The sequence below is a fragment of the Ovis aries genome, chromosome 5 (assembly GCF_016772045.2).
Source record: "Ovis aries strain OAR_USU_Benz2616 breed Rambouillet chromosome 5, ARS-UI_Ramb_v3.0, whole genome shotgun sequence".
NCBI lineage: Eukaryota > Metazoa > Chordata > Mammalia > Artiodactyla > Bovidae > Ovis > Ovis aries.
This window is the reverse complement of record NC_056058.1, coordinates 85,591,446-85,606,896: the sequence shown is the minus strand read 5'-3', so window position 1 is coordinate 85,606,896 and position 15,451 is coordinate 85,591,446. Positions and strand designations below refer to the sequence as shown.

At 35.5% G+C, this 15,451-nt stretch overlaps 1 long non-coding RNA gene across 4 annotated transcripts in view; it reads right to left on the bottom strand.

The window, feature by feature from the left end:
• Positions 1-15,451, bottom strand: part of LOC114114910 (uncharacterized) — a 40,382-nt gene that overhangs the window by 15,682 nt on the left and 9,249 nt on the right. For 3 of the 4 annotated variants that reach the window (XR_003589478.2, XR_003589477.2, XR_009600923.1), the window contains 2 exons: positions 6,841-6,907; positions 3,920-4,025 (listed from right to left, as the gene is read on the bottom strand). This is a non-coding gene — a long non-coding RNA (uncharacterized LOC114114910). The remainder of the gene's footprint in view (positions 1-3,919; positions 4,026-6,840; positions 6,908-15,451) is intronic. The other variant, XR_003589479.2, reaches the window with a different exon arrangement.

Here is a 15,451-nt window from a genome sequence, read left to right as displayed (position 1 = left end):
AGCGCAAAGGCCTGGGAACCACATCTGGGTTCCATGACTAAGTGTGTGATGTTGAGCGCTCAGTTGTCTTCACTGATTTTCAGTCTGCCTTTCTCTAAAGGAAAGGGTGAGAAGGGGTCTTGACAGCTATTTTTTAGTTTAACATCTGATGATTCTGTATTGACATCTAGCATTAAAAATATTGTTTAATAATCTAAGACTTTAAAGGAGAACCCAGTCTGGCAGAAAGTCTTAACAAGAATAGGCAGCACAAACTCTCATCAAGTCATTCACTGTATTAAGGAATTAATCATAGACCTACAATTAGACAGATATTATGTCTCTGATTTGCTGGTTAACTCATTGACTCTGCTATATATTGACCTTCAGAAAGCTAAAGAATGATAGATATCGACCTAGCCATTAAGTAATTGATCTGCAAACATACCTGCATTAATATTTTATTGATTGCATTTCATTTTAATTGTAGTGCGGTTAAAATTCCAATGAGATAACTATCTTCCTTTAATGTGAAAAACCCCAGAGAACAGTAGCTCTGAAACATTTATCATAAAAATAAACAGAGACTATTACCCAACAATTATGTTTAAAGATGTCTGTGAGTGACTAGACTAATATAGGCCTTCATGTAAAACCAGTGATTTGCATGGCACTTTGCTGGGAGAGCATGTTTCCACAGATAAGCAGCATATTCCTAACTCAGAGGGCTAGCTGGGAAAATACACCTAAACTGTGATTTACTTTTCCACAACAGCTCCATCCTACAACCCATTACTCAAAGCCAAAGACTATGTTTTCCAAAAAGTTTGTCAAAACCAACGGAATGTATTTATTTTGTATTTGAACCAAAATGTGATAATTTGTAACCACACAATTTTAAACTCTGATATTCTTCTTTTTATCCAAGAGCAGAAGTCTGGTTTTTAGAAAAGTAGTTGGGAATAGTAGTTTCAATCAGCTAACATCTGTTGAAATTTGTCTTCTCTTTAAAAAAAAAAAAAAAGTGATATAAACTTCAGTAGAGGTTTGGCTCAGCTTTTTATTAAAGTGGCTCTAGAGAAAATGATCTTCAGTTGGCGTTTCCTTCTTCTGGTCCTTCAGCACACTATTGAAGGCCTGTTTGTGTCAGGCACATAGTCATATTCTCATGTGCATTCCTTATCACAGTGTTTTCCCAAAGGAATCAAATATAAAGCATCTAGTGACTCAAGCTTAGGACCATATTTCAGAGGCCAAATATCAACCCACTCCTGCAACTAGAAAAGAAAAGGAAGTCAGAGCTAATAACCATGAAAAAATATTCTGTTAGAGATCCCAAGATCTCCTTCAGCTCTGCCATTACTTTCCTGAATTCTCTGCGTTCCACACCTGATTTTCTTAAGAAGGAAGAGGCAGCCTTGCAAAAAGAATGCTGCCTCCATGGCCAGACAGATTTGCTTTTGAAGCCTCACTTCTCCATTAACCAGATGTGGAACCTGGCAAGTTGTTAAAACCTCTTTAAGCCTAAGTTCCTTCTCTAAGTTGGAAATAATAATATCCTACTCAAGGTTGCTGCAGGGATAAGATGAGATAATGTGAGTAAAGCTCTTAGTACTGCATTTGCAAATGATAAGCACTCAGGAGAGTGTAGCTTCAATTTAATCTTGTCATTAGCAGAGCATAGAGCTGACAGATGAACTAAGATTTATTAAGTTCCTAGCACTCCTTGGGCAAAAAGAGGTTCTGGAAATTACCCTCTCCCTACCCCCGACCTCACCCCACTTTCTTTTTTATGAATTTGAGAGCTAATTCTCTAGCTTGTGTACCATCTTTCCCTTCATCTCCTCTTTCTAATTCTTCATAGTTCATTTTAGAAATATCATTGTACATCAGCATAACCACCAGCAGACGAAAACAGCAAAAGAAAAAGTAAAAATTCAAATTATTAGCTAAAAGTTATTTAGTAGTAGTTATTTCTGGGTGGTGGAATTCATGATAATTTTTATCTTCTTGACTTATTTTTTATGTTTTCCAAACTTCTGCATTGACATAAGAAAGTTAAAAAGTGTGTGTGTGTTTTGCTGAGGGAAGTTACTTGTAAAGCTCAGTAAAGATATGTTTGTAGGGGATTGTCTGAAATAACTGGAGCATGCATGAGTATTATTTTATTTTAGCCAAAAGCCCAGGACTTAGGGTTAAAGACATTGATTTCAATGCTAGTACAATGATTTACTTAACAATTCTAAGCCTCATTTCTCTCGTCCATAAAATGGGGTAGTAATATCATTCTCCAATAATTCTTTGAAGATTAAGCAACATTACATGTGAAAAATATATGATATATGGCAGAGAGATAGAGCTCAAATGTATTAGTTGACTTGTAACTTGAAGAGTATCTCAATGCTTTTCTAAAAATTTGCCAGAAAATTTAGACAAAACTCCTACAGTCATTAAAATTATCTCATGCATTTGGATGTTCCATCCATACCTGAAGTGTGACATGGTAAAACTAAATATTTTTCCACATAGTTCCTTCCCACAATATCTCCTTTTCTAGTATTTATTAGCATTGTGGGTGAAAAGATCCACTTTACAGTTTCCCAAGCTAATGACATCAGTTCATTCCAACTTCTGATTTTGAATATTCAATCTGTGCCTTGTTCCACCTGAGGTTTCCTCTGACATATTGGTTTGATTTCGTTCTTCCCTCCTTGAGGTTTTCTCAGCCTCAGCACTAATTGACATTTGGGGCTGGATTATTTTTGTTGTGGGGGTCTGTTCTGTGCATTGCAGGATATTTAACAGCATCCTTGACCTCTTTATTATGGACCATCCTGGATCATATATTTTGTGACCACCAAAAATATCCCTAGACATTGCCAAGGCAAATTCACTCCCAGTTGAGAACCACTGTTCTTGGCTCACATCCCATGACAATAGTATTCTCAACTTATACCATAGGTCTGCTTCATACTACTGTGAAGTGAAGTCGCTCAGTCATGTTCAACTCTTTGCGACCCCATGAACTGTAGCCTCTAAGGCTCCTTCTCCCATGGGATTTTCCAGGCAAGAGTGCTGGAGTGGATTGCCATTAGTAATAGCAACTTTTAAAAGCATTTACCCCCAATTTAGTGTTTGAATCTGTTATAATGAATCTCCATATAATTTCCAGAGAGTGTGCAAGAGCATGCAGAATATGTTGCATTCACATCTCAGATATTCTCTGAATAGGAGAGCACATTGTGTTTGTCTGGCATTCCCTGGTCGCTCAGATGGTAAAGCATCTGTCTACAATGTGGGAGACCTGGGTTCGATCCCTGGGTCGGGAAGATGCCCTGGAGAAGGAAATAGCAACCCACTCCAGTACTCTTGCCCAGAAAATCCCATGGTCGGAGGAGCCTAGTATCCATGGGGTCGCAAAGAGTCGGACAAGACTGAGCGACTTCACTTCACTTCACTTTGTGTTTGTATGGTTTGAAGGTGTGATGCATTATTAAGTGAAAAGGTCCCCTGCATCACTAAACCTCACTCTGGAAAGTAACCAGTTTTTTTTTAATGGCCTCATTTGCTTATTTTATTTTGTTAATTGCATTCAATATATATTTTTACATATTATCGTATTTATTTACATTAAGACAACTATTAATTTAGAATGAAAATGCGTTATGTACCTGATACTGTCTGCGCTGCACACTAACACATTCACTTATGTGTTCATTAAGTGTTAAGTAAGCAAGTATTATGTGTTTTTTATAATGCATTAATCCTTAGTAGGTTTTTATGTAGATATTTAAGAATGTTTTAATGATATTTAGAGGAAGTGGTTGGGTTTTTTAGACATACTAAGGATGTATTATTATTATTCTCATTTAACATAATTAAATATTTGCTTTTGCTGCAAACACATTTGCCTTCCCACATGTTTTCAGAAGTAGCTTACGTTCAGTAATTAGGAGTGCCTGTAGTTATATTCCTGAAGCATTTAGTACGTTGGAAGTATTTTGTATACATTGTCTCTTTAAAATTAGCTTCCTCAGCATAGATACCTAGAAGATAGAATAGAGAATAGATGTGAAAGAGGAGTAAAAGACTTCATTTAAATTTTTTTAGAAAATATGTAAGTAATTCTGGTTCTTAATCCTGACTGAGATAAAAATCCAGCTGTCCTCATTGTAAGGATAAGACATTCCTGTCCCTCACCTTCCATTTACTCCTTGTTCTCCAGATTCTAGTTTATTTTCCATCATTTAATTAAAATTCTACCAGCCATATTCGTCAACAGCCTCTGTGGTTAAACCCAGTAGGTTTCAGTCCTCATCCTAGTGATTTCTTGACTTTTTTCTTTTTAACTCCTTTGTTCATTTAGTCTTTTAAAAATACTCTATTCTCAGATATGTATTCTCAAGCTAGATTTCTTGCCTTAATCTGTAGACCTTAAATTTATCTGCACTCTGGACCTCACAACTTAGATGTCTTACAAACATGCTTATAGTTCGGTTATTAGGAACTGAATTCATCACATCTCACTACCCCAAATCTGCTTTTTCTCCTGTGTTCCCCATTTTGATAAAAATGTTCATGATTACCTCCATTTCTCGAGCCAGAATTAAGGCATGATCCGTGGCTTTTCACTCTGCCCTAGCTCTATTGTTCAATCAGTCATCAAATCCTGTTCATTCTATCTCTCTGGTAGTTCTTAAATTCACCAGGTTTCCTGCTACCATCTTAGTTCTGAATCTCATAATATTTTGACTGTTTTATGCAGCAGTTTCCAAAATGGCCTTCCAGGTGGACAAGAACATCTTAAAATAAACTGATTATTTTCCAGAATTAACCAGGTACATATGCTTACCCAGATAAAAGAAGACACTTGACATAGCTGTCAGACCATGCACAACATGGGCTGGTCCAGCAAAACTGCAGGAAAAAGGCAGTGCGAGTACCAGTAAAGAACGAGAAGGCATTAGGTTCGGGCGGGTGGTGGAGGGCAGCTAAAGATAATTACCAGGAGTCATACAGGAAATGCCGAATATTGAGGTAAGAACAAGAACAGGATCAGCAACTACTGAGGCAAACCGTGGTGACAGGCAGAAACCAGGGAGTGGCAGAAGCAGGATTTATAGGGGTCAGCAGAATATCTTACTTATTACACAGCCCATTTTCAATCGGCCAGGCACATACTTGCTGACTCTTGTACAACGGCATCTTAAAAGATGTTTGTAGTATCTTTCCTGAGATATATGGTCTTAAGAAGTGGGTATAAAACATTTCGACTGTGTATCAAAGTAGGAGTTTAGTGAATTGAGCTATAAATGGTCAGTAGAAGAGAATAACTGAGTTACTCATTTGGGGGTAAAGGTAACATTTATGTTTAATTATATGTCTTTTGTATCTCTACCTCACCTTCATTCTATCATCTCTTAAGGCAAAGAATTTTGCCTTTAATCCATGTCTATCTGTTTCTGCTTATAATACCTGCTTGGGCTTCCTACGTAGCTCAGCAGGTAAAGAATGCACCTGTAATGCAGAAGACCCTGGGTTGATTCCCGGGTCGGGAAGATCCCCTGGAGAAGGCATAGGCTACCCACTCCAGTATTCTTGGGTTTCCCTTGTGGCTCAGCTGGTAAAGATTCTGCCTGCAATGTGGGAGACCTGGGTTCGATTCCTGGGTTGGGAAGATCCGCTGGAGAAGGGAACAGCTAGGCTACCCATGCCAGTATTCTGGCCTGGAGAATTCCATGTACTATACAGTCCATGGGGTCACAAAGAGTCAGACAAAAGTGAGTGCCTTTCACTTTCAGGGCACATTAGATTTCTCCACAGTGTAATTTTGCTTATTTTGAAAGAGGACTCTATACCTTTTTTTTTTTTGCCACTTACCATTATATTACACAAAGTGTTGACATAATATGTTGATCTTTGGATAGAACAGTAAACAAGCTGTAAAAATAATTACTTGTAGATAAATAATGTATATAGCAAAGAATATCATTTTGGGTAAAATAGATACCACAGAATTTGGAATTTTCTAAAATAGTCCAATAACTTTCTTTGGATATAGATTACTTTCTTGCAAATAATTCTCATGCTCTGGCTTAAAAAAATTAACTTTTCTTAATTTTGTATTTTGCAAAAATTTTAGTGAAAGTAGATAAAATTGTCTATTGTCTATCCAAACGTTACAGATCTATATATTAATAGATAAAAATTTGAGATCACTTTCCTTGGTAGTTGATCAATAAAAGCAATGAACAAAGCATAGTTTGGAAATTGTATTGATCTTTCCAATTTAATGAAATTTAATCTAATGCAGGTGAAATAAACATGGGAGATTTGCAAGGTCTGTTTAGCTCTTCATTTTAAAGTGTTAAATATTTTTATTTCTGTTTTCTAACTGTAGCCTCTGACTGATTTTGTAGGTTCTATTGTCCTCAGGGGTAGCTTTGAATGTTACCTTTCTAAAGATGAAGAGTTATAGAATGGATTATATAAAATGCTGTATAGTGAAAAGTAATTAATAATGATAATAAGAGCTGTTAATTAACAAACCCATTCTAGTTGTAATTACTTATAATAGTGAATTAGAAAATGACTTTATGTTAATGGATCAATAAGAAAAAAAGGATTTTTAAGTTTGCAGGAAAGTTGGGTATGTGGAAAGTTAATAGAGGATAGAGCTTGATGAAGGTATCATCTAAATGGCTTGTCCACAGACATTTTTCACATATCTTTTGAGACAACAAGTTTCTTTTTTTCTGATGAGACTCCCCATGTCCAGGTAGCTCCGTACTGACAAACTCTCACAACATTTCCTCTAGATTACATGGCAAAACATCTCAAGGAGCAGCTTGCTGACCCTACCTGATGATCTGATTTCCTGTGAATTTTAAAAAGAGGATCTACACGAGCAAAGTGGTTGTGTCAGAACCTAAAAAAAAAAAAAAAAAAAAAAAAAAGAAGGGTCTGAGTTAACCAGGATGTCTCTGACTGATACTATTCTACCATATCAGTTTATATTGTTCTATTGTCTCCAGAAAAACTGTCTTACATTTTTATCATACTTTATGTGTATTATAACATTGGGCCCTGAAAAAAATCCAATGGGATGGATAGGACAGATTTTGGCCAAGATATACAGATAAAAACCTAGACACCTGGAAGTATTATAAATATAATGCCAAGTTATATCTCCCTTCAGTAAGGAATGTGGAAGGGATGAGATGTTGACTAGACATTTCAACCACAGGAAGTTACAGCTGAACACCTAGAGGTGATTCTACGAAGAGAAGAAATCAGCTTTTTCAATGATCATCATCTCAATATCAAAATATCCTTTGTGATCTTCTAGCAAGAGTGCCCAGTTCCAGGAACTCAGGTATGAGTTTGCTCTCTATGTATTGGCTTCTAAACAGCTTGAAGGAGAAGGTGGTATATTCATCTCATTAGATTCCATGGAACATGAGAAATCAGGTGGAGGGAGGCTGTGGTCTTACAAACCTTTTCACATCCTTTATTATTGCACTGGTCCTGGTTAAAACTAACATTTTGTACAGAAAAAAGTGAAAGTGTTAGTTGCTTAGTCATGTCTGACTCTTTTTGACCCCATGGACTGGAGCCCACCAGGCTCCTCTGTCCATGGGGTTTCCTAGGCAAGAACACTACATTCCCTTCTCTAGTGGATCTTCCTGAGCCAGGGATCAAACCCATATCTCCTGCATTGCAGGTGGATTCTTTACTGTCTGAGTCACCAGGGAACCCATAAGAGGTAACAAAAGAAAATAATCTCACAGACACTGTAGAAGGAGAGATTGTTAACATATCTAAAGAAGTCTTTTAACCCTAAACACAGTCAAGAATTAGTGAGGGGACTTGCCTAAAGCAGCTGCATCTTCAGGGTTAACACAGTGTCTTGGTCACTGACTGTCAAGAGAAATAGCAGAATAAAATCACTGGCTAAATAATGAAGTGAGAGAAGAGAAGGAAGGTGGGAGGAAAGAATACATGAAAAAGAAAAATGGAGACATGGACAGAGTACAAAGCTGAACTTTACTTTTTTTCCCATTTTGAAAGAGTACTCAGAAAAAGATCACAAAAATAGCTATTATATATAAGTTTAAAACTCAGGAGTTAGTTACAAACCAATATAAGTTATAAAGTTATGCCCAAGATCAACAACACATTTTTCTGAGAATCTTATTGCAGAAATCTAACTATGTTGCATGAGGATTGACCTGGCAAAAAGATGGATGTTGTTAAAAACTAAAATGTATATAAGACTATAAATAGAAATGTCTTGATTAACACATTTTTAATATTGCATCTCTAAAATCAAACTAATAAATCATAATATTACAAGATGGAAAACGTTTGCATTTCAAGTCACAATAAAACACGTGTATTTCTGCATTCAGTAATGCATTCTACTTGCTGAATAGATTTCAATTTCATTGACATCTGTTTGATAAACCTGAAGTTTTAAGCATGTTCTTTTAGTAAAATGTCAATTTGCACATATATTCAGTTTGCTTCCAGTCTTTTTTCCCATATGTTTATTGACTTTTAGCTCAGTCCCTGAGGTTCTTAAACATTATGTAGGGCTATTTTTCCTTCATCGCTGAGATGGGCACTGATCTAACTCAAGTTATGCAGCTAAAATTTTAGTCGGAAGTATATAAGCACAATATTCACTATCATAAAAACAGAACAGTAAAAATGACAATCTCGGTCCTTTACTCTCTGCAACACGAGGCACCTTGGCAGGTGAGTCAGTAACCCTCCATTCCAGAATAGAGTTACAATGTGGTGATTTTGCACCTAATGGTGGACTTAAATAAATTTTTTGTATTAAAGCACACTGAGGTCAATCAGCTCACATAGAGAGATCTATATGAGACAAACACCTTCAGGTAGTTTAGTTGTTTTGCTAACAATGTCTCCCCATTCACCTCCTTCCTCCATTTTTATCACACATGATAAAAGAAAGGGAAGAGAAAGATCTTTGGAGATGTTATGATAAAACCTACAATTGTAAAGTGGAAATGCTTGCTGGATGGATCCTATTTTCCTTAGAAAGAAGGGTCTTTCAGTTTACCTCCACCTTGAGTAGCGTCTAGAAGTTTTCTGACATTGGTTTAGCCACCTGCCTTAAGTCAGATGGTTTGTAACACTGGTAGAGACAAAATCTAAAACTCGTGCTCACCTCTTTCAGGACTGTAATGATCTTTAACAGGAAAAAAATGGAAAATTATTTTTAATTAAACCAGGGATCATAAACATTAGCAAGGAGATGAAGAGGATATTCTCAGTCCCCAAAATCTTTATGGCCATCTACAAATGGTCCCAGTTACCTAGAGAATTCTGAAACCTGCTGTCTGAATTATTTTTGTTAATGGCTAGCATCCACTCTGATTGGTTCCTATATCCATTCTAATTGGCCCATTTTTGTTGTTGTTAACAGCTTTAGTGAGGTAAAATTGATATATAACACATATTTAACTGTATTTTTTTTAAGTTTTCTCATTTAACTGTATATTTTTTTAAGTTTTCTCATATGTATTCACCTGTGAAAACCATTACCACAATCAAGGCAACAAACATATCCATCATCCCCAAAAGTTTCCTCATGCTTCTGGAATTCCTGCCTACTGATCCTTCCCCTAGGTGATCATTGATCTGTTTTCTGTCACTATACATTAGCTTGAATTTCCTAGACTAATATATAAATGATTTGTACTCTTTTTTTTTTTTTTTTTTTGGTCTTGCTTCTTTCACTCAGCATTATTTTGTTGAGATTTTCCATATTGTAAGATGTACCAGTGGTTCACTTTTTGTATTGCTGAATAGTATTCCATTTGAATATGCTACAGTTTTTATATCCATTCATCTGTTGATGTACAATTGTCTTAATTTGTAGAGTTATTGAGAGCTGTGTGGGTTTGGGCTTTAGATAGGTGTGCAGTTATGATTACGTTTTGTCAACTTTTCTAAGCCTAGTTAGCAGTTCATCACAGGGTAACTTTTGAAAGAAGTATTTGTTTCACAAATGACAAAACATCAACATCTCAGGATTGGTAAGCTATTACACTTCTTTTGTTTCATTCAGGCTGGGTCTATACATTTTAAAAAATTGGTTATCTCCATCAGTCAACAAGGTGTTTGATTGACCTGAGTAATCAAATTAGTGAAAATAGCTGATCTGAGAGCTTTGAGAATAAATACAACTTTCTGCTGAGTTTCATGATTATTTCCCTTCTTGCTCTTTTGTTTCAATTTATTGGAGGTAATTATGTAAAACTTAAAGCATTGTTAACATTTTTAATAAAAGTTAATTACAGCCGTATATCTATAACAAAGTCAAGAGTAAGAAGTATATCTCATTGAGGGAAAAAAACTTCCATTTTTATTTTATAAATTTAAGAAGTATTTAAAAAAACTAAGAATGGAATTTTAGGAAATTTGAAAAATCCATTGAAGTTATTTTTCAATTGGTTGAAGGGTGTAGGACAAAGATGGGGTAAGTATACTAATTTCATTGACTGGCACTACAGGAATATACTAATGTTTCACAGGTATACCATTATTAATGCCCAATCCTGCAGTCCTTTTCATGCAGAACTCCCACTGGGAGTACCACATGAGAAAGAAGTGTAGGATGAAACCCGATTATTATAATTCACAAGACTAATTATGACTTTGAGTTTTCCTGGATAAGCTAATTCCTCCTGCACCCTGGGATCAGTAAGCACGAAAGTAGTCTCACAAGGATTTTGCTGCATTTAACATTACGTATATTTATAAATAAATCCAGAGACATTAAACAGTACTTCAGCTCTCTGCTCTTTGTGCTTTGCTTTTAAAGTTATAAAAATTTTAAGTAAGAGAGTGCCACAGGTGTAATTTTACTAAAAGACAAAAATAAGGCACACACCAATCACGTATTTCTTGGCATTGACTCATTTGCTTTAAATAGACTGTTTATTTTTATTGGCATCACTGGTGAATAAGACTAAAGAGGGACATGGGAAAGCAAGGATTAAAGACAACTTGAAAGAAAGGAACACCCAGACAAATAAGAGTTGGAAGGAAAAGAGAGAAAGAGGAGGACTGCTGTAAGATAAAAGAAGACTGGCAGGAGGGGCTCTGCTTAATTTTCTTTCTTTTTATTTTTTTGTGGAGAGCTTTGTGAGTGACAGAAAATGATTAGATAGTCTTGAATGATTTGAAATCTGTGTTTGATTTTTTGGTGTGACAAATCTCACAAACACTGATTCCAGAGTTTTTTCTGATGCCACTATAAACAAATCCTTCCAACTGCCTTTTTTATTCAGGCACCTATTGTACATCTATCTGAGAGGGAGTTTCTTTGTGTACTGAGTAATTTCCATGTTGTGAGGTTTCTTGTCTTCAGTTACCTCCAGTTTTATGCCTCAGTCAGAAAACTCACATAGCATTCAAAAAGGAAAACTCAAAGCAATATAGACTTTTTGTGCTTTTTACAAAGAATTAGAGCTGTGTGCCCCTACCAATATAGCAATATATTATATAAGGTCAATACTCCTTTTCACATGCCTCTAATACAGATGCATTTTATGAGGTAGAACAGCAAACACTGAATCACTCTAGTAGAGATACACAAAACAAGTAATTATCGCTAGTTGCAGAAAAATAATTATGCAGTTGTGTGATGAAAACCAGTTCTTAACTGGGAGGAGAAATTCTACCCAAAAAAAAGCCCATGGAAAGGCTAAATGTTGTGCTCTGGAAAAATAAGCCATTCTATAAAACTTCTAATGCAGCTGTATCCTCCAGTAGAGGTACCATCCTTTTTTTATAAGAGCACAGTTGCACTCTATGCTTGTATACAAGGCACTTTTAATTACTGCTGTTTTCTGTTGACTTTTCTGTCAAAATGACTATTTTCTCTATTATCAATTCATCTAATATTTTAGCAAGAATATCCTTTATTGTCACTTAATGCTTTCCAGGTAGTCCTTGATTATGATTCAACAGACACCTACGATCACTAGCAGTTCTTATTTGGAGCCTGCTATTCTGTTATAAATGTTACGGCATATTCTCTGTGTCTAAGATATAAAAAAAATAACATTTAGTTAAGGCAAAAAAAGGTAACAGGGCTTTGTGTGTGATGCAGCATACTTTTCTCTTTTTTACATTATATAGGACACCAATGTAATGTGTACGTTTCTACAGAAGGTATTTATCTCAAATATCTACAGTGAGTTCACTCTGCTCTGACATAGACCTAGCCCCCATTGAAGCCAAGAGGATTTTGTTTCCTTACTGTTAAGCATGGCTGTTCTGGGCCCTTTAACTAAATCCACCACCATGAATGAACTTAGAGCAGAAACAGCAAGTACAGCTACATTTAGGCTTATATCAGCATTTCTGTTTAATACATTTTAAAACTATATTTAAGTAATGTGGAGGTTATGACATGAAGTGACAAAACCCAAGCATGTGAGCTGGATGAAACTATCTTTAGCCAGGATTCCTGGGCCAATGTAATGAAGTATATGGGCTAAAGAAAGAGGCTCAGCTTTGCCTCTGAATTTTCAGGAGTATCAAGGCTCTCTAAAAGTCTTAATATTAAATATATCTTATCTATGCACCTTAATGGCATCTGTGACAAGCAAACAAGGCTGTGAAGCTTGAGGAAGTTTCCATCCTAATCCTTTTCAGTTGCCTCTTGCTGCTGCTTCTCCTGTGCCCAGCCCCACAGTTACAAACTGGGCTCTATCCCACTACAAATGAAAAGAACAAACAAACAACACTTCCTTGGGGGCAATTTCTAGGGCTGGGTTCAAGTGACATGTAACTTTTCTGAGCAAAGCTCTGAAATTGGTTTGGTAATTTGGGGTTAGAAAAGATTTGGTCAAGAGAGAAGCCTTCAAACTCCATTTTATAATAAGATCACCACTACAAACAAGTGATAGATATAATCTACATCTAGCATATCTGTTTATAAAATATAGAAACCTTGCCGTTGTAATATCTTTGGGCACTTATTAATTGTAAATCTGTCTTTACCTCCTCATGTCCTAATCCATTCTAGAGCTTGATAGTAAATACCCTATGTCAATGTGATATACTTTACTACTGCTAACAGTGAATTCTTGTATACCATATTTTAAATGTTTTGGTAGACTAACAGTTTCCCTCAACAGTGTTAATAATGCAGCAAAACCATAAATTCTCAAATTGTGTATATTGAGTTTTTAATAGACATTACACATTATTAAACATTTTCCTATTTTACAAATTATTTCATTTTAAACTTGGAAAAATAAATATTTGTTGCTAATTTCATATACTTATTTCAGCTTAGAGTATACTAGTGATTATTCTGGCTATTTAATATTAATAATTGTTCTTTTTAAAAGGTTGATTTCTCATGCGGGGATTGGGTTTTTAATGTAATGTTAAGATTAATATGATGAAGTACTTTGAATTCTTAAATATTCATTTTAATCACTTCTAACAATATCTAAGTTGAATGCTTTTAAAAGTTCTTCTAAAACCATTGTCGGTTTTATTTTGTAAAATCTGCTTCAAAAATTAGTCTACCACTGTGAATGAATTGCTTTTAATAGAGAGATGGGAAGAGCGGGGAGGGGAGTTTCAGGAGGAGAAAAATGTCAAGTGAATCAATATGATTAATTAAATTAAATGTGGATTCATAAAACTCATATTCACAGATTTACACACTATATTCACAGTGACATTTAAAATGTTTTGAAAATCCCTAAATAAAGTCCCATGTACGTGAACATATTTTCCTTCTTTAAGAAATTTTTTAAAAACCTAACAACAAAACAGAATCATAAGCTTTACTGCCAACTACTATACATTTCCAATACTGTTTTTTATGGAAAACCAGGAACAATTTTAATATGTAAAAGTTTTAAAGGAAATTAGATCTATTTTTGCTACTTTCAGAGATGTTTATGCTTAAGCCAACAGATAATCTTGACTACTAATGTAACATAGTTTTCCTTGTTTTAAATGTATACCAAGGTCATTTTCATGTTAAGCCATTAAGCTTACAACTTTATGCTGTTCTTCTACTGGATAACTAAATTGCTGTACTTAGCAGGTCAAATATTTATTTTTAAAAAGTTAATTTTCACTTTTGTTTTTTAAGAAAAAGTTGTGACATATGACATAGAAGAAACTGATTCTTAGATTTCTGAAATATATTGTTTTTTAAATTCAGGTAGTACAAAAATATAATGCCTGAAACCTACATGTAAACTAACATCTATCTATGAATGATAAAAATGACAACAGGGTCTTTAACATGGCACAACACCTAAGAGATTTGGAGAGAATTTTCAGGTTCAGACAGTACTTAATGGCATGAATTGTTTGTAAGTGAACTTAAGAAAATCAGTAGTCTTTAGATATTAATTCTGAGTTGTTTATGATTACTTCCTCTCCAAAGTCTATTAATGTTAGTTTCTCCCCCAACCCTGTGTGTTTCAAATTAGTATAAAGCCTTCCATTTCTGCTTTCGTGAGGAGTATATTATATTGCTTTCACAAAAATCCAGTGTAGCTTAAGCTATTTTAACAAACGACAGTCTTTTTCCGTGTAAAAAATGGTTCCAAGATAAAGATTTTACATCACAGAGAAAATGGAAGAAAATTGAGAGAATACTTTATTTCCTTTAGTAGCCTGCTATTGATGATGAAAAACAAGGCAACAAATGTAATTGGTAAAACAAACCCCAAAGGAAGTTTCAAGTGTCTCTAATAGGGGAATATTCTTAGTTGTAAATAGCTCAATTTTATCTCTAGAACCTAAAATATGTATCCCTGTCCCCCCCCCACCCAATCTTGCATCCAATTTCAATACTTCAGCCTTATCAAAGTAAACAAGCTATTGTTAGAATAGAAAATCCAGCTAGGTTGGAGGGCTGCTGCCACTTCCCCCTCATCCTAGCACAATTCGGTGCCAATAGCTTTTGGAAAAGGGAAGAAAGAAAGGTCCGCTACTGTGCTGTGTGGAAGTAAAGGGGCAGAGGGGCATCACTTCAATCTCTTGGCTCTGGTCCTTTCTCACTCTCGCATCTCCAGAGAAAAGAGATGCTCTTCATTCACAAAACAAAACAAGAAAATCTCTATAATTATTTTTGGCTCAGCTCCATTGAAATTCATTCTCCTGGAAGCATCTCTGTTTTAGATTAAAACAATACTTGGAATATTCATTCTCTGCTCTCTCTTTCTTTCTCACTCACCACTCCTGTGTGCCACCCACCCCCAAACACCACTCCCTGAACCGCCCCCCCACCACCATTTTTCTCTTGCTTTCTTATTTCTCAGTCTTGATTTCTCTTGCTCTCCATCCCTGTCTGGTTGAATTTTTTCTCAGTTGTGCCAAAGTTATATCTCAGAGGTTTTTAACATTACTGCCTACAAGTGCCCACTCAAGATCGTCATGTTTAACGTCAGTT